Raw genomic sequence first — 26357 nt, forward strand, 5'->3', positions numbered from 1 at the left:
TTGAGTAATACTCAAAGTAAGCTTATCATCAAAGTATGTACAGTCTATATCACCATACACAACCCTGAGATATTATGTCTTGAAAGGCCTAGATAGAGTGGACATGGAGAGGATATTTCTTATATTGGGGGAGTCTAAGTTCAGAGGGGTCCAACTCAGAATAGACGTTCATTTAGAACAGAGATGAGGAACATTATCTTTACCCAGAGAACAGTGAAACTGCAGAATTCATTGCCACAGACAGCTGATGATGCCAAGTCATTGGGTACAGTTAAAATGGAGATTGAAAGTTTCTTCATTAGTTGGGGTGTGAAAGGTTACGAAGAGATGGCAGAAGAATGGGGTTGAGAGGGATAATAAATTCAGCCATTATGGAATTGTGGAGCTGACTCAGTGGGCCAAAAGGTTTAATTCAGCTCCTAAATCTTATTTATTTATTTATTTATATTTATTTTTGAGCCACAGTGTAGAGTAGGCCCTTCTGGCCCATCGAGTCACACCACCCAGCAACCCCCGATTTAACCCAAGCCTAATCACGGGACAAGTTACAACGACCAGCCGGTACATCTTTGGACTGTGGGAGGAAGCCCACGCAGCCATGGGGAGAACATACAAACTTCTGCCAGGCAGCGGTGGGAATTGAACCCAGGTCACCGGTACTGTAAAGTATGGGAAAGTTACATATGTGGATAGAGCGTTGGCTGATTGGCAGGAAACAGAGAGTGGGAATAAAGGGATCCTATTCTGGTTGGCTGCCGGTTACCAGTGGTGTTCCACAGGGGTCAGTGTTGGGGCCGCTTCTTTTTACTTTGTACATCAATGATTTGGATTATGGAATAGATGGCTTTGTGGCTAAGTTTGCTGATGATACAAAGATAGGTGGAGGGGCCGGTAGTGCTGAGGAAACAGAGAGTCTGAGGAGAGACTTGGATAGATTGGAAGAATGGCCAAAGAAGTGGCAAATGAAATACAATGTCGGAAAGTGTATGGTTATGCACTTAGGTAGAAGAAATAAACAGGCAGACTATTATTTAAATGGGAGAGAATTCAAAGTTCTGAGATGCAACGGGACTTGGGAGTCCTTGTACAGGATACCCTTAAGGTTAACCTCCAGGTTGAGTCGGTGATGAAGAAGGCGAATGCAATGTTGACATTCATTTCTAGAGGAATAGAGTATAGGAGCAGGGGTGTGATGTTGAGGCTCTATAAGGCGCTGGTGAGACCTCACTCGGAGTACTGTGTGCAGTTTTGGGCTCCTTATTTAAGAAAGGATGTGCTGATGTACAGAGAAGATTCACTAGAATGATTCCGGGAATGAGAGGGTTGACATATGAGGAACGTTACTGTACTCCTTGGAGTTTAGAAGAATGAGGGGGGACCTCATAGAAACATTTTGAATGTTGAAAGGCATGGACAGAGTGGATGTGGCAAAGTTGTTTCCCTTGGTGGGGGAGTCTAGTACGAGAGGGCATCACTTAAGGATTGAAGGGCGCCCATTCAGAACAGAGATGCAAAGACATTTTTTCAGCCAGGGGGTGGTGAATTTGTGGAATTTGTTGCTACAGGCGGCAGTGGAGGCCAAGTCATTGGGTGTACTTAAGACAGAGATTGATGGGTATCTGAATAGCCCGGGCATCAAAGATTATGGTGAGAAGACGGGGGAGTGGGACTAAATGGGAGAATGGATCAGCTCATGATAAACTGGCGGAGCAGACTCGATAGGCCAAATGGCCGACTTCTGCTCCTTTGTCTTATGGTCTTATTACAATAGAAATGGTTAATGAGCACTTATATTACCCTGGTCAAACTGAACCGTTGGTCTCCTGACATCCCGGACACTTGTGTTAAATGTTGAGGAGAAAAGGGTACTCTGTTTCACTGTGTATGGGACTGTCCAAAATTTAAAAAATACTGGAGAACAGTTGTTCAGACTATATCTGAGATTGTTGGAGTAAAGGTGCCTCACCAAGCAAAAATATGTGTGCTAGGTATATATCCAAAGAACTTTACTGTTAGTTCAATACAGTCAACTTTAATTGACTTTGGACTCCTGCAGGCCAGGAGGATGATAGCTTTATCTTGGAGAAAAATGGAAATACCTTCGATACATGTGTGGGTGAAGGAGATGGCATCTTGTTTTATATTGGAGAGACTGACTTACATAACTAGAGGAAGGGCAGGAGAATTTGAAAATGTGTGGAATCCTTTATTGGAGTTTCTTGGACATGAAGGTGCAGTCATTTTGAAATAGCTATGTGTTGTTGAGTGCTTCTACGGTGTTTTTTTCTGATGTGCTTTTATTTTATTTCTTTGTTAAATACGTGAAGTGTGTGAAATGTTATATTTCTTTTCCTTTGTTGATTGTGAAAAACATGAGGACGTTTCACTATTTAGTTTAATTATTATTATTGTTTATTTGTATATGTGAAATATATGTAAAATTCAATAAAAATATTGTTTTAAAAAACCTACTCCATTTTTCTATCGTCTATGTGCCTATCTAAGAGTCTTACATGTTCCTGATGTATTCTCCAATCATCCTAAAATTATGCCCCCTCATGCTAGCCATTTCTGTCCTAAGGAAAAGATCCCTGACTCTCCGCTTTACCTATGAAATAAAATCAGAGAACACAAGACCCTTTCCCTTCAGCAAGGTTACTGGTGATCTTCCTACTCTCACCACAGATTGTTCTCCCTCTCCTGGGGTCAGGGTAGTCTGGGGGTGGGGGTGGGGGTGAGGGAAGGTTCCTACTCTCACCACAGAGTGTTCTCCCTCTCCTGGGGTCAGGGTAGTCTGGGAGTGGGGGTGGGGGTGAGGGAAGAAGGTAATTGATTGTTTTTTATATTCTCTGCTCTCTCAATTTCTGCCATAATTTGCTTCAGAATCCGAATTAGGTTTATTATCACCGACACATGTCATAAAGTTTGTTGGTTTGTGGTGGCCTCACAGTGCAAGACATACAAGAACCAATAAGTTACAAAGGAAAAGACGAATGATAAGGTCATTTTCATGAGCTGATGGGCCACTCAGAAATCCGATGGCAGAGGTGAAGAAGCTGTTCCTGAAATATGGAGTGTGTTTGTTCAGGCTACCATAACCCCTCCCCAATGGTATAATGGTATAGGGGCTACTATAGCCCCTCAGTGGTTGTCGCAAGACTGGCGGTTGCCTTTCCTCTTGTAGATGTGGACCATGCTGGCATCTTTCAGCTGTTGCGGGACCTGTCCCTTTTTCCACATGGACTGGAAGAGTACAGTCAGTTTTTGCATCATGACAGGGCCTCCTGCTTTGTATACCTCAGCAGGAATTGCATCAGGTCCTGACGCTTTGCCACAGGAGAGTTGCTTCACTGCCTTCCTGACTTCATCTACTGTGGGGAGGGTGTCGAGGTTCTTGTTGATCTCTACCTGGGGCAGGCGGGCAATGGCCTCGTCGCTGATGTCGGCAGGGCGGTTAAGGACTTGGTTAAAGTGCTCAGCCCACCGATCCAGAATCTGCTTCTTCTCTGTCAGCAGCTGCGTCTCATCTGCGTTGAGGAGGGGTGAGGAGCCGGAGGACTGGGGTCCGTATACAGCCTTAAGCGCATTGTAGAAGCGCTTTATGTCATGGCTGTCTGCATAGCCCTGGATTTCATCGGCCTTCTTGCTGAACCAGCTGTCCTGCATCTCGCGAAGTTTTTTCTGCATCTTGCGTTGGTAAAGGCATCATTTCTTGGCTAGCGACGTGGGGTCGTTCTGATGCGCTCTGTAATGTTGATGTTTCTCCGTTAGTAGTGCGTGTATTTCTTCTTCATTCTCATCGAACCAGTCTTGGTTTCTTCGGGTTGCTGGTCTGAGATGTTCGAGGGCGGTAGTGTAGACAGCGTCTCTGAAGGCCGTCCACTATTCCTCAACACTGGTCCCGTCATCCTGTGGTGTGTCTGACAGTCTGCCTTCAAGGTCATCGACGAGTTCTTCTGCAACCCTGCTGCTTTTCAGCTTGGAGACATTCAGCCTCTTTGCAGTCTTCTGCCCTTAGGGTCTTCTCATGGGCAGAATGCGAAGCCTGAACTTGGATACAATGAGGCGGTGATCGGTCCAGCAGTCGGCACCACACATGGCTTTTGTCACTCTGACATCCATCCTGTCCCTCTTCCTGGTGATGGTGTAGTCAATCAGATGCCAGTGCTTCGAGCGTGGGTGCATCCATGACGGTGAAGGGCCAGAACCTCCAGGCAGTCGACAACTTCACCTACCTGGGCAGCATACTCTCTCGCGCAGTGAACATAGACGCTGAGGTCAACAACAGGATTGCCAAAGCCAGCGCCGCCTTTGGGAGACTCCGTGAGAACGTCTGGAAGCGGAGAGGACTCAGCCTTACCACCAAGCTGAAGGTCTACTGTGCAGTGGTCCTTACCACCCTCCTTTATGCCAGCGAGACCTGGACTGTCTACAGCAGACACGCCAAACAGCTCAACCACTTTCACCTGAGCTGTCTCCGCAGACTCCTCCACATTAGGTGGCAGGACAAAGTCCCCGACACGGAAATCCTGGAACGAGCTGGGCTCTGCAGCGTCTACACCCTCCTGCCGAAAGCCCAAGCCAGGTGGGCTGGACATGTGGTCAGAATGCCAGACAACCGATTGCCTAAGCAGCTGCTGTACGGAGAACTGTGTCAGGGCAAGCGCTCAGTCGGGGGGGCAGAAGAAACGTTACAAAGACTGCCTCAAAGCGTCCCTCAAAGGCCTGGGTGGGAGACGCTTGCCCTCAACCGTCCAGCTTGGTGCAGCAAGATCACCACAGGAGCACGTGCAGCTGAAGTCAGGCGCATCATCGAGGTGCAATGAAAGCGTGCTGTGCGCAAGGCCCGAGCAGCATCCACTGCCACGACAGCACCCACCCACTTGTGTCCCACATGTGGGCGAGCCTTCAGGGCCTGGATTGGCCTCATCAGTCACCTCCGGACCCACAGCCACCAATCTCCCATTTGACTTTGAAGCCATGGTCATCTTCGACTACGAAGGACGAACAATAACAACAACAACAACAACAACAACAACTATAGCCCCTCCCCAGTAGTATAATGAGAAAAGGGCATGGTTCAGATGGTGAAGGCCCTCAGTGATGGATGCTGCCTTTTTGAGGGCCCACTTTTTGAAGGTGTTCTCAGTGATGGCTGTAATGGAGTGTCTTTCAATCCTGTGCATTGGGGCCTGCATACAAACTGGCCATTTGTCAAGTCAGAATCTCCACTACATCTACAGAAATTTGCTGAAATATTTGGTTACGTTTAGAGTCACGCTTGAGAAAAGAGAAGAAATGGATGCTGCTTTCTGGGGCTGGAAAACGATTATAGGTGATCACAACCCATTTGAAATTGTACATTCCAGCCCAAAGAAATTATTTCAGACTTATTGTTCCAGATTGTTTCATGGCTGTGTCTGGCAATAGTGTTTCTTTCTTATTCTTGCACGTACAACCGCTGAAAACTACCTGACGATGGGTTTGCTTTCATTTTGAAGAATTGGTACAAATTACAAGTTGTGCTCCCATGCAACTGAGACTCAAATCTTTGTTTTCTTGTTATGTTTTTTTCCTTTCTCTGGAAACTGCCTCTCCCAGAGACCAGCAAATCTGTGGAATTCTCTACCCAGAGAGGCAGTAGACACTACCACATTGCATATACTTAACACTCAGGTAGATAGATTTTTGCACAGCAGAGGAATTAAAGGTTATAAGGAAAGGGAAGGTAGGCGGAGATGAGTCCTTGGCCAGATCAGCCATGACCTTATTGAATAGCGGAGCAGGTTCGATGAGCCTGAATCTCAAAGTAAATTCTAAATCCTCCTGCTCCTAGTTCTCATGTTCTTTTTTACCTTTGAAGGAAATAATTCTAGTTAAACAAGTAGAATTTGAGCCTGCAATTCAAACTATTCACTTTCCACAAAACAACAAAAGATTTATTTATGTTTTGTCGATATAAGCAGCTTCCTTAATTCACAAAATTGCAAATGTCCACCCTGGTATTTCCACTATCTTCAATATGCTTGTTTTTTATTCATTAAAATGTTAAAATTAAGTTTTGAGTAAACTGTTCAAACTCTTTTAAGAAAACATTACCGGCAGCATTTATCTTTTAAGGGACTCTTCGATAGGTACATGGAGCTTAGAAAAATAGAGGGCTATGCGGTAGGGAAATTCTAGGCAACTTCTAGAGTAGGTGATATGGTCAGCACCACATTGTGGGCCAAAGGGCCTGTAATGTGCTGTAGATTTTCTATGTTCTATGTTTTATGTTCATTCACAATGGCAACTGATTTCTGACGTTCAAAAAGGTGGCCAAGTTCTGACATTCACAATGGTGACTGAGTTCTGACAATCGCAGTGGTTCTAAAAGAGGTAGCGGTAGAGATTGTGGAGACATTAGAAATGATCTTTCAAAAATCATTGGACTCTGGCATTGTATCAGAGAACAAGAAAACTGTAAATGTCACTCCGCTCTTTAAGAAAGGAGGAAGGCAGCAGAAAGGAAATTATCCTGACCTCAATGTTTGGGGAGATGTTGGAGTCAATCGTTAAAGATGAAGTTATGGAGTACTTGGAGACATAGGACAAGATAAGACAAAGTCAGCACCAGAAAATTATGCATGATGAATGTGTGAGAATTATTTGAGGATATTACACATAGGACAGATAAAGGGGCTGTAGTCAATGTGTATTTGGACTTTTAGAAGACCTTTGACAAGGTGCCACACATGAGGCTAATTACCAAGTTACGAGCCCATTGTATTACAGGGAAGTTACTGGCATGGTTAGAGCATTGGCTGATTGGTAGGAGGCAGCAAGTGGGAATAAACGTATCCTTTTCTGGTTGGCTGCCAGGGAAGAGTGTTCTGCAAGGGTCAGAATTGGGACCACTTTGTATGCTGTATATGGGATGATTTAGATGATAGAATAGATGGCTTTGTTGCCAAGTTTGCAGATGATACAAAGATTGGTGGAGGGCCAGGTAGTTTTGAGGAAACAGATAGGCTGCAGAAGGGATTAGACAGATAAGGAGAACAGGCAAGAAAGTGGCAAATGGAATACAGTGTTAGAAAATGCATAGTCATGCACTTTGGCAGTAGAAATAAATTAGCAGACTATTTTCTAAACTGGGAGAAAATCTAACAAACTGAGATGCAAAGTGACTTGGGTGTCCTTGTGCAGAACACCCTAAAAGGTTAACTTGCAGGTAGAGTCGGTGATGGAGAAGGCAAATGCAATGTTAGCATTCATTTCAAAATATCTAGCATACAAGAACAGGAATGTGATGCTGAGGCTTTATAAGGTACGGGTGAAGGGTCATCTTGAGTATTGTGAACAGTTTTGGGCTCCTCATCTTAGAAAAGATATGCTAGCATTGGAGAGGGTTCAGAGTGGTTTCACAAGAATGATTCCGTGAATGGAAGGGTTACCATATGAGGAACATTTGATAGCTCTCAGTCTGTACTCATTGGAATTTAGAAGGATGAGGGAGAATTCTCATTGAAACCTTTTGAATGTTGAAAGGCCCAGACAGAGTAGATGTGGAAAGGATGTTTCCTATGGTGAGGGAGTCTAGGATAAGAAGCCAGAGCCTCAGGATAGAGGAGTGTCTTTTTAAAACAGAGATGCAGAGAAATTTCTTTAGCCAGCGGATGGTGAATTTGTGGAATTTATTTCCACAGGCCAGGTCATTGGGAGTATTTAAGGCAGAGGTTCTTAAGTTCTTGATTGGACATGGCTTCAAAGGTTACAATGAGTAGGCCGGGGAGTGGGCCTGAGGAGAGAAAAACAAGCATGAGCCATGATTGAATAGTGGAGCAGATTCGATAGGCAAGATGGCCTAACTCTGTTCCTACGTCTTATGGTCTTATGGTCTTACGGACTGAGTTCTGACACCGACAATGGTGACCGAGTTTTCACATTCACAATGGTGACCGAGTTCTGATATTCAGAAAGGTGATCGAGTTCTGATATTCACAATGGTGACCGAGTTCAGACATTGACAATGGTGACCGAGTTCTGACATTACAATGGTGACCGAGTTCTGACATTCACAATGGTGACCGAGTTCTGACATTACAATGGTTATCGAGTTTTCAATTTCACAATGGTGACTGAGTTTTCATATTCACAATAGTGACTGAGTTCTGACCTTCACAATGGTGACCGAGTTTTCATATTCACAATAGTAACCAAGTTCTGATATTCAGAAAGGTGATTGAGTTCTGAGTTTCATAATGGTGACTGAGCTCTGCCATTCAGAAGGGTGATGGAGTTCTGACATTATATTAACCAGTTTATACTGAAGCAGTTATTACTTCAGTAAAAAATCAAAAGATACAATGGAAAGATTTTCTGCTTGTTTTACATTTTTCTCCACATACGAGGGGTGATTGATAAGTTCGTGGTCTAAGGTAGAAGGAGTCAATTTTAGAAAACGTAGCACATTTATTTTTCAACATAGTCCTCCCCTACATGTACACACTTAGTCCAGCGGTCGTGGAGCATATGGATCCCTTCTTTGTAGAAGTGGTCCACAGCAGGGGTGATTGATAAGTTTATGGCCTAAGGTAGAAGGAGATGAGTTATACAGCTCTCGTTACATGCACATGCAGTTCAACTCTTTGAGTGAAAATGCAGAAGGTTTGAAGTTAATAACTCAGCTCCTTCTACCTCAGGCCACAAACTTATCAATCACCCCTACTGTGAACCACTGTTACAAAGAAGGGATCCGTGTGCTCCACGACTGCTGGACTAAGTGTGCAAATGTAGGAAAAATAAATGTGCTAGGTTTTCTAAAATTGACTCCTTCTGCCTTAGGCCACGACATTATCAATCACCCCTTGTATTAAACAGAAGTTTACAAATATTTATTAATAGTTTTAAATAGTAAATAAATTGTGAGATATTGGGACTTTTGAGAGACTTTGAGACTTTTTTTTACCGTGCCCATGGTCTGTTCTTCTATCAAGTTACGGTATTGATGGCACTGTTGTAACTATAGGTTATAATTATGTGGTTTTTGTCAGCTTTAGTCTTGTCTGTCTTGTGTTTCTGTGATATCACACTGGAGGAACATTGTATCATTTCTTAATGCGTGCATTACTAAATGACAATAAAAGAGGACTGCATATCCTCATAATCTAATCTAATCTAAGGACTGCGTGTCCTCATAATCTAAATTGTTGCCGTCTGAAGTGTGTATTCAACGCAGCACTGACATGGTTGCTCTGTGTAATTTCTTTTAATTGTGTTTTGTTTCGTTATTGTCACATTTTAAGGTCTCAAGTAATAATGCATAGAAGGTAATAATTTTGTTATTAAATTTTAACAAGTTATCCTTTCCAAGGATATCTCCATGTTATTCTATTCTGTCCTGTATTTTTTGTTGTATTTCACATTGTGACAAATAAGAATCAGGGTCAGAATTTATGTTGCCATGGTAACGTAGTAGCTAACACGACCCTATTGCTGATCTGGCGTCGGAGTTCGCAATTCAATTCCGACGCCATTTGTACAGAATCATGTGACCATGTGAGTTTCCTCTGGGTGCTTCAGTTTCCTCCCATATTCCAAAGATATGCTGGTTAGTAAGTTAATTAGTCATTGTAAATTGTCCCATGATTAGAATCAGAATCAGGTTTATTATCACTGCCATGTAACGTGAAATTTGTTAACTTAGTAGCAGTAGTTCAATGTGATACATAATCTAGCAGAGAGAAAAAAATAAGAAATAAAATAAAACAATAATAATAATAATAAATAAGTAAATAAACAAACAAGTAAATCAATTACATATGTTGAATAGATTTTAACAAAACGTGCAAAAACAGAAATACTGTATATTAAAAAAAAGTGAGGTAGTGTCCAAAGGTTCAATGTCCATTTTGGAATCGGATGGCAGAGGGGAAGAAGCTGTTCCTGAATCGCTAAGTGTGTGCCTTCAGGCTTCTGTATCTCCTACCTGATGGTAACAGTGAGAAAAGGACATGCCCTGGGTGCTGGAGGTCCTTAATAATGGACGCTGCCTTTCTGAGACGCCGCTCCCTGAGGATGTCCTGGGTAATTTGTAGGCTAGTACCCAAGATGGAGCTGACTAAATTTACAACCTTCTGCAGCTTCTTTCGGTCCTGTGCAGTAGCCCCTCCATACAGACAGTGATGCAGCCTGTCAGAATGCTCTCCACCGCACGACTATAGAAGTTTTTGAGTGTACTTGCTGACATGCCAAATTTCTTCAAACTCCTAATAAAGTATAGCCACTGTCTTGCCTTCTTTATAATTACATCGATACATCGGGACCAGGTTATATCCTCAGAGATCTTGACACCCAGGGACTATGACTATGACTACTTGAAGCTGCTCACTCTCTCCTAGGCTAGTGATGTAGCTCATTATGCTGGAATAAGAAATATATAATTTAAATAATTTCAGAAATCTGATGGTAGAGAGGAAGGAGCTATTCCTAAAGATGTAGAATTCAAGATTCAAGCTTGTTTAATGCCATTTCCAGTACACAAGTGTGAAGGAGAACAAAATTAATGTCACTCCGGATCTGATGCAGCACACAATAACCACTATAAGATAAAGGACACAATAATAAAACAAACACAATAAATATAAGGTGATTAACTGAAAATGATAAAGTAGAGATTGTTAGGAGTGTGGAGGGCTGGTTAATGGAAAACGCTGAGTTAAAGAACTAATTTGGAAACATGAATTCAGAGGTCAAAGACTTATTCTCTCATGGACATTTGAAAATGCCAGTAACTATCACAGGCCTCTTAGCCACTGAGCACTCAAATGGCTTTACAGTATATCTTCAAGTAGGCATTAGTAATTTACATTGCTGAATTCTACAAAGTGGATACAAATGCTTTATGTTATCAAAGAGAATTATTTTTGAGTGGCACAAAAGCATATGCAGTAAGCCTCACAAAGGGTTAAAAACTGTTTTCCATCCTTAGCAGCAGGAATAGGACCTCATTTGGATTTTGGTTGGTGTAAACTTCTAATTAACCCAAGCCGCCAACAGCAGGTGGTAGAATGAACCAACTGCCTCAATTACACTGTTCGCACATGACTTCCCTGTGTTGCGAACATTTTCCGAGCGGCTTGATTATGTCTGCTTAGATACCATTGTCAGTGCCTTGATTAAGTTGTAGTTTTGCTGTTGGGTTGACGGGGAAAGAGACAGTGAACGTGGAGCAATAGTGAGCATCGTAACACAAAAAAAGAGCAAAATGTTTAAAGATCAGTGAGATAGTGCATATCGTTGCAGAAAAGCTTATCAGCTCCCTGGTGGATCCACCATGATAAACATTAATGGAACAATTAGCTGTGAATGACAATGAATCTGGACACAGCAGCAAAAGCAGCTCGAATGAAGCTGGTAGAGGACTATCAGTGACTTCTTTCTCCCCTTTTGCACCATTCAGTTGGTTGTCAGAAATTCTCTGCTCCCCACCCCACCCCCACCTTGCTGTCTATGTAGATGGGCCCACGAACCCGACATCACAAAGAAAGGACTATAGCACTTCTCTCTCTATCACGGAAATTACAAGTCACTTAATTAGCATGTCATCTTTATTGTGATGTGAGACAGCAGGAGATAAAACCAGATCTTAGTAATGGTGGGGGTGGGGGGGGATGTAGCGTGATGGAGGGGAGTGGGGATGAAGACTTTCAGCTCAAATCACTGTCACCAATGTTAATAAAAGAGATTTTTATATATGTTTGGAGAGAGGAGGAAAGAGTACCTAACCGTTGTGAGAAGTTCTTCAAACTGGAATCTTTCTCAGGGCACACATTGTCATATTTACAACTTGTCAACAATGTAGTTTTTCATGATTCTATTGTATTTCTTTGCATCTATTTTGTGAATGCCCACAAGAAAATGAATCTCAGAGTAGTATTTTGTGACATATACACCTTGATAATAAATTTACTATGAACTTCGAACTTGCTAATTTGCAGACGTTATTGCCTTGCTTGTTATTAGTTGTCTTTGGAAAGGTGGAGATTTTGTATGTCTGGCTGTGGAGTTAACATTGTAACCTTCATGATGTCCTGCTGCCATGCGACGTGGCTTGATAGCGCTCCCAGCCGCAAACACTTCACTTGAGCAGTGTGGCATCAGTGTATACTCCCTTTATTCAACTTCATTAATTGACAAACAGTACCACTTCATGAAATTAATGAAAAATGAAATCCACCTTATGCACCCTCCCTCTCTATTGCCTCAATCACTGCACTGTAAACAATTTCAAAAACTTGTTAAAATGCTGTTTACGTTGTCAATGCATGTTGGTGTTTATGTATTATGCATATTTTAGTCTATATCTGTGCTTTAATCTCTAACTTCATTGTTCTTTCTTCACTTTATTTCTTTCTTTCTAAAAACGAATATTTTTGAGACTACTTTTATTTTTTGACCCGCTATTAACACAACTCCCACTGGTTTGTGGAAGGAGTTTGAGCGTTGCTTTTGGACGCTCTGGTTCACTCGCACATTCCAACGGTGTACAGATGGGGTTAGGTTGGTGAGTGGTGGACGTGCTATGTTGGTATCGGAAGCGTGGCAACTCTTGTGGGCTGCCTTCAGCACAATCCTCAGACAGTGTAGGTTGATGATGCAATGACGTATTTCACTGCACATTTCAGTGATAAATAGAGCTAATCTCTCTTTAATTTCCAGAACATTTAAAGATTCAAAGTAAATTTATCAAAGTATGTAAGCAGTACACAACCCTGAGATTTAATACAATACTAGACAACCCAGTGACCCACTGGGGCACCCTTTAAGAGAAAGGTAGTGCAGTTTGATGTGATGTGCTTTGGAAATTAAAGAAGAAAAACTCAGTTTATTAAAGAAGAAAGACACGTAGCAAGACAACGATAGCTCCTCCTCGTTTAACGAAGGACACTTTTGATGACAACATTTCTGGTTGATCTGCCACTCTTCAGGAATACTCTAATGTTTTCATTTCTTTTTCCCCGGCTTAAAGCCACATACAGCTGACCATGCTGGAATACCGGTTTCTCCAGATAAATCAGCACATTCTCCATGGTTTGGCCTTGTGCCTTGTGTATAGTCACAGCAAAGCATGACTGTATCGGGAACTGGCTCCGCTGAAGAGGGACATCTTCCCCTTCTGATAAACTGAGAGTAATTCTTGGGATCATGACAATGTCATTTTTGAACACATCAATGTTTATCTTTGCTACGATGAGATTGTCGTGCAGTTCTTCCACCATCATTCGCATTCCATTGCAAAGCCTTGGTGGACCCAAGTTCCAATTGAAGTGATGAGAGATCCCCTCTTCAATTCCAGTTTCTGTGGTGGCAATCCAGAGAGCTCGACCAAATCAAGGAATTCTGTTGGAAAATGAGTGGCGTTAGCTCCTTCACTTATGGCATTGAAGGAACAGTATTATGACTCCAGGGAAGCATCTAATGCATGTGAAGTTTATTTTTTGCATCATTTCATTGAGAGAAACCAAGGTAGAATTCCTCGAGAACAGTTCTGCGGGATTGTTGAATGTCGGGTAGATTATCAAAAGCTGCCATTTTCGTCTTCAGCAACTCTCGCAATAATTACTCTTTGCCGCATATTCTCGAGTTGATCTTTCCTTTTCTCCTCTGTCTCTTCCTCTTTCCTCCTTCTCTGCCTGTTTTTGTCATCCTTTCATCCTTTCATCCTTCATCCTTCATTCTTTCATCCCTTTCATCCTTCATCTCTTCATCTCTTCCACTCTCTCTCTGATCCTGGAGTCGTGCGGCCCTGACCTCATCCGATTCTTGTTTTCTCCCTCTCCTTGCCGCTTCCCAATGACATTTGGCGTCATCTCTTGACCATAATGCCCCCTTCTCTTTCCACGCGGCATAATTAGGCTGTCCATATTTTTTTACCCTAATGCTTGATAGAAGATACGAAGCAGTAACACCAAAGCCTCCAGGATGCTGATTTTTCTTGATGATGTGGTTGGCGCTCTCCTAAATGGACGTGATAGCCCTGCCCTTTTGCTGTGGTTGGTGTCGCTGCTGTGAGCATCATGAGGTGCTGCTGAGGCTGGCTGTGCGCATGCGTCGTGGAGTCGTGTCGCAATTTCCATTAAAGCTGGAATCGGCACGGGTTGTGGAAAACGGGGCATGTTGATTGACGAGTGAGCAATTTTATACCAATATATAACCCTGAACTTTGCATGCATTCTGTAAGTTAGCGAATTTTAAGTTGATTAAGTCAAAAAAAGTGCTGCTGTAATGCACCGTTTGGGCTAATTGAAGGTCACAAACAGACAAACAGAGCATGAGAATTTTAGTAGTATATAGATCTCAAGAATTTCAAATTGTTCACAGACTTTTCCTTGGTAATATTTAGTTTGGAATGAGTATATTCTGACAATGTTGTCAGCATTGATAGTTTTCTGATGACTGATAAACTAACCTTTTAAAATGGATGACTTTCAAAGAATCAAAAATTGGATTTAAGAGGTCCTAACTAAAAGGAACACTTAAGATATCATGGAGCTGGGTTTATAAGAGTTGGCAGAACATCGTGTGTCGTACTCTGCTGCAGTGCTCTATGTTCTGTGATGAGTACTGAGTAATAAGTAGGAGTTTAACACTAACTAAAAGTATCTGTGAAAAGTTTCACAGATAAATGATAATTAATGATATTATTAATATTTGAAGAGTAATGAATTCATCATCACAGTTATGTATCGCGCCATGTCATATGACATGGCTGATTATGGTCTTTCCATGACCATGATTATTCTTGACAAATTTTTCTACAGAAGTGGCTTGCTATTGCTTTCTCCTGGGCAGTGTCTTTACAAGATGGGTGACCCCAGCCATTATAACAATACTCCTCAGAGATTGTCTGCCAGGGTCGCATAACCAGGACTTGTGATATGCACCAACTGCTCATACAACCATCCACCACCTGCTCCCATGGCTTCACGTGACCCTGATCTGGGGGCTAAGCAGGTGCTACACCTTGCCCAAGGGTGACTTGCAGGCTAGCAGAGAGAAAGAGTGCCTTACACTTCCTTTGGTGGAGATGTATATCCAACCCACCACCCATAATGAATTGGATGAAAGATTGGTGAATGCAGCAGGCCAGGCAGCATCTCTAGGAAGAGGTATAGTCGACATTTCGGGCTGAGACCCTAGAGATGCTGCCTGGCCTGCTGTGTTCACCAGCAACTTTTATGTGCGTTGCTTGAAATTCCAGCATCTGCAGATTTTCTCGTGTTTGCGTGGATGAAAGATTGAGATGTTCTGTTCTGTAAGTACAAACAACTAAATCTTGCAGCTTTACAGAATTACACCATATGAAAATACACTATTCCAAAATATTGAGACAGTTCCTTTCAGTCCTGTGACCCTCAACAACAAGAAAGTCAAGGATAGCAAGCAGATGGCAGCACCTCTATCTATAGGCTCCCCCTCTGAGGTGCATATCTCGGAAATCTCATTCTGGAGTTGAGTATGAAGTTCTCTGAAGTGGTTTCCTTAACGGAGAATGCCTGTGAGTGTGCATGGGCAGCCACCACACGGTCCTTGACAGATTGGGGTCAAGGTCCAGTGACACGGATGACTTGAAAATATATTGCTGTTCATTTATTGTTGCTGGAGCAAAATCCTTAGGAAACCCAGGGTGCATTTAAATTTAAAACATAGTCAGCATATCTGTCAAAAATAGTAATTAAATTCCAAAGTAAAATAAATACAATACATGCAGAGAAAGAAAAATTTAACACATTGCTTTGTTTTGCTGTGGGATATGAGAATTTTCTGGAAAACAATAAATAAAAAGGCTGTAAACAGAAGAGATCCTGCTGATACTGGATTTCTTCAGCCCGTTACCTATTCCATCGGCCGCTTCCCACCTTCTTACTTCACCCCTCTCGCCCACCCACCTGGCCTCGCCTTCTAGTTTGCATTTCCCCTCTTCCACTGTCCTTTCCAGTCTTGATGAAAGGTCTCAGAGTTCAAAGTAGAAGTACACGTACAATGTGTGTCACCATATACAACCCTGGGCGTATTCAATAAATCCAATAGCCATAATGGAATCAATGGATTTACTGAGTATGCTCACAAGAAATGACCTGAAACGTTGACTGTTTACTCTTTTCCGTAGATGCTGCCTGACCGACTGAGTTCCAACGTGTGTTATAGTAAAGAAAGCCACTCATATGAAGTCAGTAAGCACTGTTGCAGTGTGAACGTTGTGAACTGATAGATGCCGTGGGGATCATGAGGTTGATGCTAAGGGATTGGGCAATGGGGTTTGGTTCAATCAGGATGATGATCCTGTTTGATTTGGTGATCAATACCCCGGTGAGGTGGGGCTTGAAGGAGAAAAGGCAAGTGAGTAAATTCCACAGATCCATTGACCTGACACCAATGGAGAGGGGCTCCTTATCAGCTGATCTTGCAGAATAAACAGCATTTTAAAAACTCTGCTTGTGCTGAAAGTATAACACGATTTATGGGCAGGGTGGTATGTTAGTATAACAGCTAACTCATCTCTTTGTGACACCGAAACATCCACGATCAGGGTTCAATTCCCACTGCTGCCTGTAAGGAGTTTGTACGCTCTCCCCATGACTGCGTGGTTTCATTCAGGGTGCTCCAGTTCCCTCCTACAGTCCAAGGATGTACACTTAACATCACTCAGTTGTGAGCATGCTGTGTCTGTGACACTTAGCAGCTGCCCTGCACAATCGTGATTTGAATTAATGTATGTCTTGATGTACATGTGACAAGTAAAGTTAATCTTAAAAAAAGTCCAACTGCAGATACACTTAGTGGCCACTTTATTAAGTACATCTGTACACGTGCTTATTAATGCAAATATCTAATCATCCAATCACATGGCAGCAGCTCAATGCATAAAAGCATACAGACATGGTCAAGAGGTTCAGTTATTGCTCCAATCAAACATCAGAATGGGGTAGAAATGTGATCTAAGTGACTTTGACCGTGAAATGATTGTTGGTGCTAGACAGTGTAGTTGGAGTATCTCAGAAAAGATTTTCACACACAACAGCTCTGGAGTTTACAGAGAATGGTGCAAAAACAAAAAATTTCTAGTTCTGTGGACAAAAATGCCTTATTACTGAGAGAGGTCAGAGAAAAATGGCCAGACTGGTTCAAGCTGACAAGAAGGGAACAGTGACTCAAATACCCACACATCTGTGGTGTGCAGAAGAGCATCCCTGAATGCACATCACATCGAACGTCAAACAGATGGCACCAGCAACCAGCAGCAACATCCTGCAGATAGTTTATGGAACTGCTTCTACTTCCTCTTTTAATTATGCTTCTTCTCCTGAACTGTGGTTGATTGCAGCCTGTAATTTCTATTTTGATAATGCATACTTGGGCTGACTGAGTGACCTAGTGATTTTGCTGTCTGCTGGGGAATTGGGCAAGATTGAGTGCAGAGTGTGCAGTCATCGTTTCCCAGTGGTGGAATGTGAACCCACGGTTAGCTCCGTTACTCCTCACTGATGAAAGTGTTGAGCAAGATTGAAAAGAACGAGGATGAGAGCGGAAGACAGACAGGCGTTTGACTGTCTTCACTCTCGCTGCTGCTGGGGGGTGTTACTCATTCAATCACCTTGGCACGATTCGTAGCCGTGGGAATCTTTTTCTGGGGGAGTCAATGGTTTGATGCTTAATATCCTCAGCACTGAATGTGCTCCACGGTTATGGACTCTTTTCTGGAGGACTCTGTGGTTCATGTTTCATCTGTTTCTGGTCACGTTTCTTTTGCTGTTTGTGTGATTTGGTTGAGTTGCTTCGGCAGGGAACCGGCTCTGTGGCTGAGGCTTGCAGTCATCAACACAACACTAAACTGAACTGACCTGATGGCTGTGGCTCCTGGACTGTTCCAGTAATTCTGTGGCGTGATGTTTAATATTTCGTGTGTTATTTGCTCGCTTTTTACTGTTTGCACAATTTGTTTTTTTTTCCGCGCTTTGCATGGTTGACATTTTCTTTAAAATGGGTGCCATTGTGTTTCTTTTTCCCATGGCTGCCTGCAGGAGGACGAACCTCAAGGTTGTATACTGTGTACCTACACGATAATGATTGTACTTTCAAAGTTTGAAGTGGATAGGCTATAGTAACAGAAGATCACTCAGCAACCACTTTATTGGGTACCTCAAGTACCTTATTTCTGCTGGTAATATTCTATGCAAAGAAAGACATCAACCATGTTTACATCTGAGCCTCAGCTGCACAAGCATGATTAGCATGATTAGAGCACGTCTGACTCCAGGAGTGGCTGGAAATAAGTTATGCTCTGGAAAATATTGATTCTCATAAATGTGGGACAGAAAGAAAGGAGATTTACACAATCAAACTACCAGCCATAAATGCTTTTGAAATCCACATAAATCATGATCACCTAATTTCTTTAAAGTCTCCTGTTATTTCTCAAAGAATTTTATAAACTTATTTAAGCCTCTTTAAAGCCCACGTCAATTATCTGTTATTAACTCACGCTTCTCTTTGTAATTTCATCTTTTGTTTGAGGGTGGATTTTGATTTATGCATCTGGAAATGAAGGTGGCCATTTCATATTTCTCATAATTTTGATTTGTTTTAATGCTAAAAAGTAAGAATGTTTGGGCAGTTACCTTTTTCCCCAGAGTAGCACATTTCCAAAATACCCTCAGGGGCCACTTCATTCAGTACCTCCTGTACCTAATAAAATGACCACTGAGTGCGTGTTGGACCATTACACTATAAAACACAGGAGCACAATTAGGCCATTCGGCCTATTGAGTCTGCTCAGCCATTCCTTCATGGCCGATTTATTATCCCGCACAACCCCACTTTCCTGCCTTCACTCTGTAACCTTTGATGCCCTGAATAATCAAGAACCTAATAAGACAATGGAGGTCTTCTGCTGCTGAAACCCATCTACTTCAAGGTTCAACATGTTGTGAGTTTGGAGGTGTTATTTTGCACACCACTCCTCTAACTCAAACCATTGGCACCAACAACCATTCCATGGTCAAAGTCACTTAGATCACATTCCTTCCCCATTCTGATGTTGGTCTGACTAACAAATAAACCTCTTGTTCATATTTGCATGCTTTTATGCATTGAGTTGCTGCTGGATGATGGGCTGATTAGATATTCATGTTAACAAGGAAGTGTATAGGGCTAACGAATAAAGTGTCCACTCAATGTAAGTTGCAAACCCTTGCAATTGGTGCTGGCTTCATTCTTGACCTGTGGTTTCTTGCTTGCTTGTTCCTCCAGTGAGGTAAAGGTTTTGGCAGACAGCTGAGGATTAGATTTGTTGGACAGGGGTGTAGAATATTTATTTTTCTTGTATTTTTCTCAGTTAAACTTTCCTATGCTTGCTTGTATTTTTAAGTAATTACTTACATGCATGTAGTTGTTCAGTAGATTTTCCAGTAGTTATGGTATAATTGCTTCTGCATTTTTTCTAGTAGTTTTTTAGTTATCAGCAGCAGGTGTCATGCTGGCAATCACTCCCCTCTGTTCCCCCTTCCTCACCTTCCCTTGTGTTTTCCCTTATCCTGTGACCCATTTACACCTTCTCTTCCCTCCCCACTCCCTGCCCTCACAACCTGCTCATTGCCTTTAATAAGAACAGGAGTAGCATGCATACCTGTCCAGCATGCCTCTGTTAGGTATAGGATTCTGGCTGATCTTGGTTTTCCAGAACCATCCCTATAATTATTGATTTCCATAATGTCCAGAAACATATTGGCTTTGGTTCTGAATGCCTCTCAGCATTCACCTCTTGGCAATTTCCAAATTTCCAGCACTTGCAGCCACTCTCAGGTCACCATTTAACTAATACACAGTTTTATTTTCCCTGCTAGGTCCACCAAGTTGGATAAATTCACATGTTTTCGCTGGTCATAACATCAATTTATCTCACATGTTGCACTCAGTTTTGGGCAGGCCTAAGTTTGGTGCAATTGCATTGTCATCACCCACATCTGTGTTTTTTTTTGACCAAAATAAATATTATTCATAAGGATAACATTTGCATGAATAAACTGTGCAATGCCTTTTCATTCCCCCTGCTCCTCTTGCTGTACACCTGTGACTGTGAAGCTAAGCACAGCTCCAATGCTATATTTGAGTTTGCTGTCAGCCAAATCAAAGGTAGTGATAAAACAGTAGACAGTAGAGGAGGGAGATTGAAAACCTGGCCGAGTGGTCTCATAAGAACAACCTCTCACTCAGTGTCAACAAGACCGAGGACTTGATCATTGAGTTCAGGAGGAGGAAACCAGAGGTCCATGGGCCATGAGGGGAGCAGGGGTGGAGAGGGTCAGCAATTTAAAATTCCTCAGTGTCATCACCTTAGAGGATGTGTTCTGGGCCCAGCACATAAGTGCAATTACGAAGAAAGCACAGTAGCATCTCTACTTCCTTAGGAGTCTGCAAAGACTCAGCATGACACCTAAAACTTTGACAAAGTTCTGTAGATGTGTGGTGGGAGGTATATTGATTGGTTGAATTACAGCTGGTAGGGAAACACCAATGCCCTTGAGTGGAAATTCCTGCAAAAAGTATTGGATACAATCCAGTCCATCAGGAGTAAAGCATTCCCACCACTGAGCACATCTGCACGAATCGCTGTTGCAGGAAAGCAACATCCATCATCAGGGACCCACACCACTCTCTTCTCACTGCTGCCATCAGGAAGAAGGTACAGGAGCCTCAGGATTCACACCACCAGTTTCACGAACAGTTATTACCCCTCAACCATCAGGCTCTTGAACCAGATGGGGTAACTTTACTCAACTTCACTTGCCCCATCACTGAACCGTCCACACAACCTATGGACTCACTTTCAAGGGCTTTTCATCTCATGTTCTCGATATTTATTGCATATTTATTTATTTATTATTATTATTGATTTATTTTTGTATTTGCGAAGTTTTATGTACTTTGCACGCTAGTTAATGCGGTCTTTCAATGATTCTATTGTGGTTCTTTGATTTACTGAGTATGCCTGCAAGAAAATGAATATCAGGGTTGGATATGGTGACAAAGGTCTACTTTGATAATATACTTTGTGTGTTGAACTTTGAACATTCATAGGCTAACATTTAATTTAATTCCCTAAAACCAATGGGACTGCTGCCACTCATGAGTCCTCCTGAGGTGGTACAAAACCTCAATAACATAGGGATGTCTTCACCCGGTCCGGCCCCAGTAGGAGAAGAACCCAACACTGTGGTCCTTTCCCACTGACCCTTGCAGTGGCTGCTCTGAGCTCCAGTGTGTCCCTCAGCACGTTCTCCTGCAGTTGTAATGTGCCATTCCTCCACAGATATCTCAAAGTGCTGGCAGATCAACGAGTTTTGGACAGACCAATGAGAGTCTTTCAGCGAAACGATGATCTTCCAACAGCACTTGATGTTCATCCCTGGAAACAGCCTGTAGAGCAGAGAGTCCTCAGGGTACCTGGGGTGAACCTTGCTCTTTTGATATACTTAAACTTCATCGTCTTTTTCATGAGATCAAGGATGAAAGATTTAAAAGATGAGTTTTATTTGTCACATGTACATTGAAACATTGAAGCATATAGTGAAATGTGTGTCTGCGTCAACAAAATTTAAGCTTCAAAATTATTTAATGTAATTTCCAGTACACAACTGTAAAAGAGAATGAAATAATTGTTACTCTAGGACTGATGCAGCACATAAAAACACAATAAGATGAAGAACGTAATAAAAAATACAATAAATATAAATACCTAAGATAGCTGGTATACATAGATTGATTGTGTGATGCTAGACACAGGAGTGTCTGTACATAAGGTGACTGACAGGAAATGATACAGTAGTGGTGGTTGGGGGTGTGGAGGGATGGGTTAGTGAGTGGAGGTGTTGATCAGCCTTACTGCTTTGGGAAAGTAACTGTTTTTGAGTCTGGTTGTCTGGCATGGGTGCTACATGGCCTCCTCCCTGATGGCAGGGGACAAAGAGCCAACAGCCAACACAGTCTGAGAATGTGCTGGGGGCAGCTCGCAAGTGCCGCCACATTTCTAGCACCAACCGAGCACACTGACAACTTACTAACCCTAAGTTAGTCGATCAGTAAAAAAGCAGAGTCTCATTACAGCACAACAAACTAAAATATCAGATCAAAAACTCCCCCATTTATTTTCATATTCTCAATTTATATGATAAACCTGGACACACAAACATAATCCAATCAACAGACATCATAAAACCTTGCACAATGCCATGTTGTACAGCTGCATAACTAGGCCAACTTCAGAGAGGAAATGGAATAATAACATCAAGCTTAACATCTCAAAAAAGAGGTTACAGTGACTATATAGTTCAGGTGATATCAATGGAGAGTAATAAAGAGTCGACATATTCCACAGGCTCACCCCTTGCCTAAAGAAATTCCTCCCCATCTCAGTTGTAACAGAACAGCCTCCCAAAGCTTCCTTCTCATGAGCATGGCAATAGTTTTGAGGTTGTCTCCTGCCTTGATTGAAGGAAACAGTTTACCACATCAGTGTGATGATGATCTTATTCACGTCCATAACTTTGTGTTGTTCCGTGATCCTGTTGTGGGCTGTGAACTACAGAGAGATGTGGCACAGCCACTCAGGCAAGGGAAGAACTAAACAATCCTGGCAGTAAAACCGAGTGTGAGGAGGGAAGTCGTCAGTGTTTATAAAGAGATCGCTAGCGCATGGTATAAAAATGTTGCTGTAATGAAGATTGATGGTAGCGCTGCTGCTTCAGCTCAATGCAGATCGCAGCTATTCTGCATTTTATAGTCTCAGCCTGTGCTGGAAATCAAACTATAAAGTGAAGAATCATGCCAAACTACATTCGGCTGAAGGAACGACGCCACCATCAATCTTCATTAGGATAAAAATTTTATACTGTAAGCCACAGATCGCTTTATAAACACCGCTTGCAGAACCCCCTTTTTCTGTTTGTTTATGGAGTTTTACATGCGATGTGTTATTTTACCGTGTAACAAAGCTCCCCACGGCCCTCCCACCTGTCAACCTGTTGCATATGCAGTGGTCGCAGTGGTCACTAGGTTAGATACACCAGTACACCTGCTCATTAATGCAAACATCTAGTCAGCCAATCATGCGGCTGAAGAACTCCATACATAAAAGTATGCAGACATGGTCAACAGGTTCATTTGTTGTTTAGACCAAACATCAAATTGGAGAAGAAATGTGGTCCAAGTCACTTTGATTGTGGAATGATTGCTGGTGCCAGACAGGATGGTTTGAGAAACTCAGAAACTGCAAGTCTTCTGGGAATTTCATGCACAACAATTGTAGAGTTTACAGAGAATGGGGCAAAAACAAATTCAGTGAGTGGTAATTCTGTGGGGGAAAAAACACCCTGTTAATGAGATGTCAGAGGAAAATGGCCAGACTGATTCAAACTGACAGGAAGATGACAATAACTCAAATAACCACGAGTTATACAGTGGTGGGTAGAAGAGCATCTCTGAATGCTCAACATGTCAAACCTTGAAGCGGATGGGCTACAGCAGCAGAAGACCGTGAACATACACTCAGTGACCACTTTATTAGGTACAGGTGGAACGTAATGAAGTGGTCACTGTGTGTATATGGCCCTAAAGTCTTCTATGTTTTGTTTTATGAACTGTTCCACAATCTGAAATAGACTTTGGGATATAAGATTCTCTTGAAACATTGCTGTATTCACTTAACATTAAAATAACCTCTTTTTTTGTTTATTTTTAAGGTGTGTCTTAACTCAGAGAGTGGCACATGATTAAAACCATATAGATTCAGATTCAGATTTATTTATCAGGTGTACTTTGAAACATTCAATTAAATATATCATTTCCGTTAACAACTAACGCACCCAAGATGTGCTGGGGCGGGGGGAAGCCCATTCCAGAGAGATGTTGGATCAAGATGCTAAAGGAACTCAGCTGGTCATGTATGAAAAGGAATAAGCCATCAATAATTCCCAGTGAGACCCTTTATCAGGACTCATCCAGCTCGCCACCTCTCTGTGGTGCCCCTTCTCCTCCCTTTCTTGCATGGTCCACCCTCCTCTCCCATCAGATTCCTTCTTCCTCAGCCCTTTACCTCTTCCATCTATCACCTCCCAACCTCCTACTCCATTCCCTCACCCACCTTCCCTGCTCACCTGGGGTCACCTGTTATCTACAGGCTTGTCCTCTTTTCCCTTCCCCATCCTCCTTATTCTGGCTTCTTCTCGCTTCCTTTCCAGTCTTGTGCAGGACGTCAGCCCAAAACATCAGCTGTTTATTGCCCTCCACAGATGCTGTCTGACTGGCTGAATTTCTCCAGCATTTTGTGTACATTGTTCTGGATTTCCTGTATCTGCAGACGCTCTTGTGTTTAAGAGGTGTTGGGTCATCTTCCTTTGAACCAGCTGCTTTGTTGATCTTTTAAAGCATCTGATATTGCATGTGGTTTTAAATGAGTTAATCTTGAATCCTTAATTTTCTACAGCTGAAAGGTAAAAGCAACAAAAGTTTTTATTTGATCTATAAAGTTATGCAGTGACGAATGGGCACCAGAATTGGAGTACACACTGAAACAATAATAGAAGATCGTGTATAGAATTTTGGGCACCTGCTGGAACAGAGACTATATCAGTTCTGTCAAATCCTTGTTCTGACACTGTGGTATAACTGTGAAGTAGCATGCAATTAGTGACTGACGGCGCAAAGTGTGCAGATGGTGCTTATTAACCATTTCTCTGCCAATTTAAAGCCAATAGTTTATAGTGTTTTCTGTTTACCAATTCAGGAACACACAACCCAGTGATGTCCAGGTCCAAGTCCTTTTGGTCAAGAGGAGTCCACTTAATGATGAGATAGTTGTTTTTCTTTGCCTGTAGGGTATTATTCTGAGAAGGGTGGGCAACAGGGGAAAGGCTCTGCATTCCGAAGCATGTGTGAGAGAGCAGAAAGGATTTTCAAATTCTGTGCCAGGACAGATTTTCCTAATGAAATGAAGTCTCTACATTCCTTTGGCAGAAGGAAGGCAGTAGAGTAGCATGTTGAAGATTGAAAGTCAGAGAGTCACAGAGCAATACAGTGCAGAAACAGTCTATTCAGCCCTTCTAGTCAGTGCCAAAATGTTATTCAGCCCAATACCCTCAACCCACATCAAGGCCAAAGTCCTCCAAAACTTCTCAGCCATTTACCTATCCAAAATTCTCTTAAATATTGAAATCATTTCTGCTGGCAACTCGTTCCACACTTGCTATGCCTTCTGAGGGAAGAAGTTCCCCTTCAGGTTTCCTTCAAATATTTTACCTTTTGCCCTTAGCCCATGACCTCTACTCCCACCAGACCTTGAAAACACCTGCTTACATCTGCCCTATCCACAGTACATTTGTAATTTTATAAACCACCATCAAATCTCTCCTCATTCTCCTGCTTTATAGGGAATAAAATCCTAACCGAATCAAACTTTCCCCAAAACTCAGGTCCTGAAGTCCAGGCAACATCCATGAAGTCCAAGTTTGCTCTGCACTCTTTCAATCCTATTGATAATTTTCCTGTAGGTAGGGGACCAGAACTGCACACAATACTCCAAGTTTGTCCTCACCAACGTCTGAGAGGGAAGGCGGAACGGGCTTGTTTTGTGGTTGTTGTGTTTTGTGTTGTTCTACCGATTATTGTGGGCACGCTATGTTGGCGCCGGAATATGCGGCTACAACCGCAGCATATCCTTGGGTATGTTGGTTGTTAACAGAAACAATGTATTTCACTGTATGTTTTGATGTACACGTGATAAATAAATCTGAATCTGAAGCAATAGAACCTCAACATAACAATACTGAAGGCTATAATTTGTATAATTTGTTTTTTTTTCACATTGGTTATTTTTCAGTCTTTGTCTGGGTGTAGTTTTTCATTGAATCTATTGTGTCTTTGTATTTATTGTGAATGTCCACAACAAAGTGAAATTCAGGTTTGTGTGTGACAAATATGTACTTTGATAATAGATTTACTTTGAACTTTGTATTCCCAGATCCCTCTGCTCTACCGGTGCCCTGCCTTTCACTGCCAACTTTGCCCATCCTGTTATTTTGCCAGATTTAAAGATTGAGTGGAGAAGATTAGTCAGAGAGCATGAACTTGATAGTCCAATGAGCTGCTGGTAGTCATGCTGTACGCTTTTCTCATGGGAAAATTGTACACATTTCTTCGTGTTTGTTTTCTGTTGTCTAGACAGTCTTATCCAAGCCCCACCAAACCGGTGATGCTGTGCTCTCCACAGTCTACAAGCCTGAGCAGAATCTCCCACTGTGCAACAGCAGAACCCTCTCCAC

At 42.3% G+C, this 26357-nt stretch overlaps 1 protein-coding gene across 1 annotated transcript in view; it reads left to right on the top strand.

The window, feature by feature from the left end:
- LOC140211221 (PC3-like endoprotease variant B) overlaps window positions 1-26357 on the top strand; it is a 1844543-nt gene that overhangs the window by 598856 nt on the left and 1219330 nt on the right. The window lies entirely within an intron of this gene.

Source organism: Mobula birostris, chromosome 2, assembly GCF_030028105.1.
Source record: "Mobula birostris isolate sMobBir1 chromosome 2, sMobBir1.hap1, whole genome shotgun sequence".
Lineage (NCBI taxonomy): Eukaryota > Metazoa > Chordata > Chondrichthyes > Myliobatiformes > Myliobatidae > Mobula > Mobula birostris.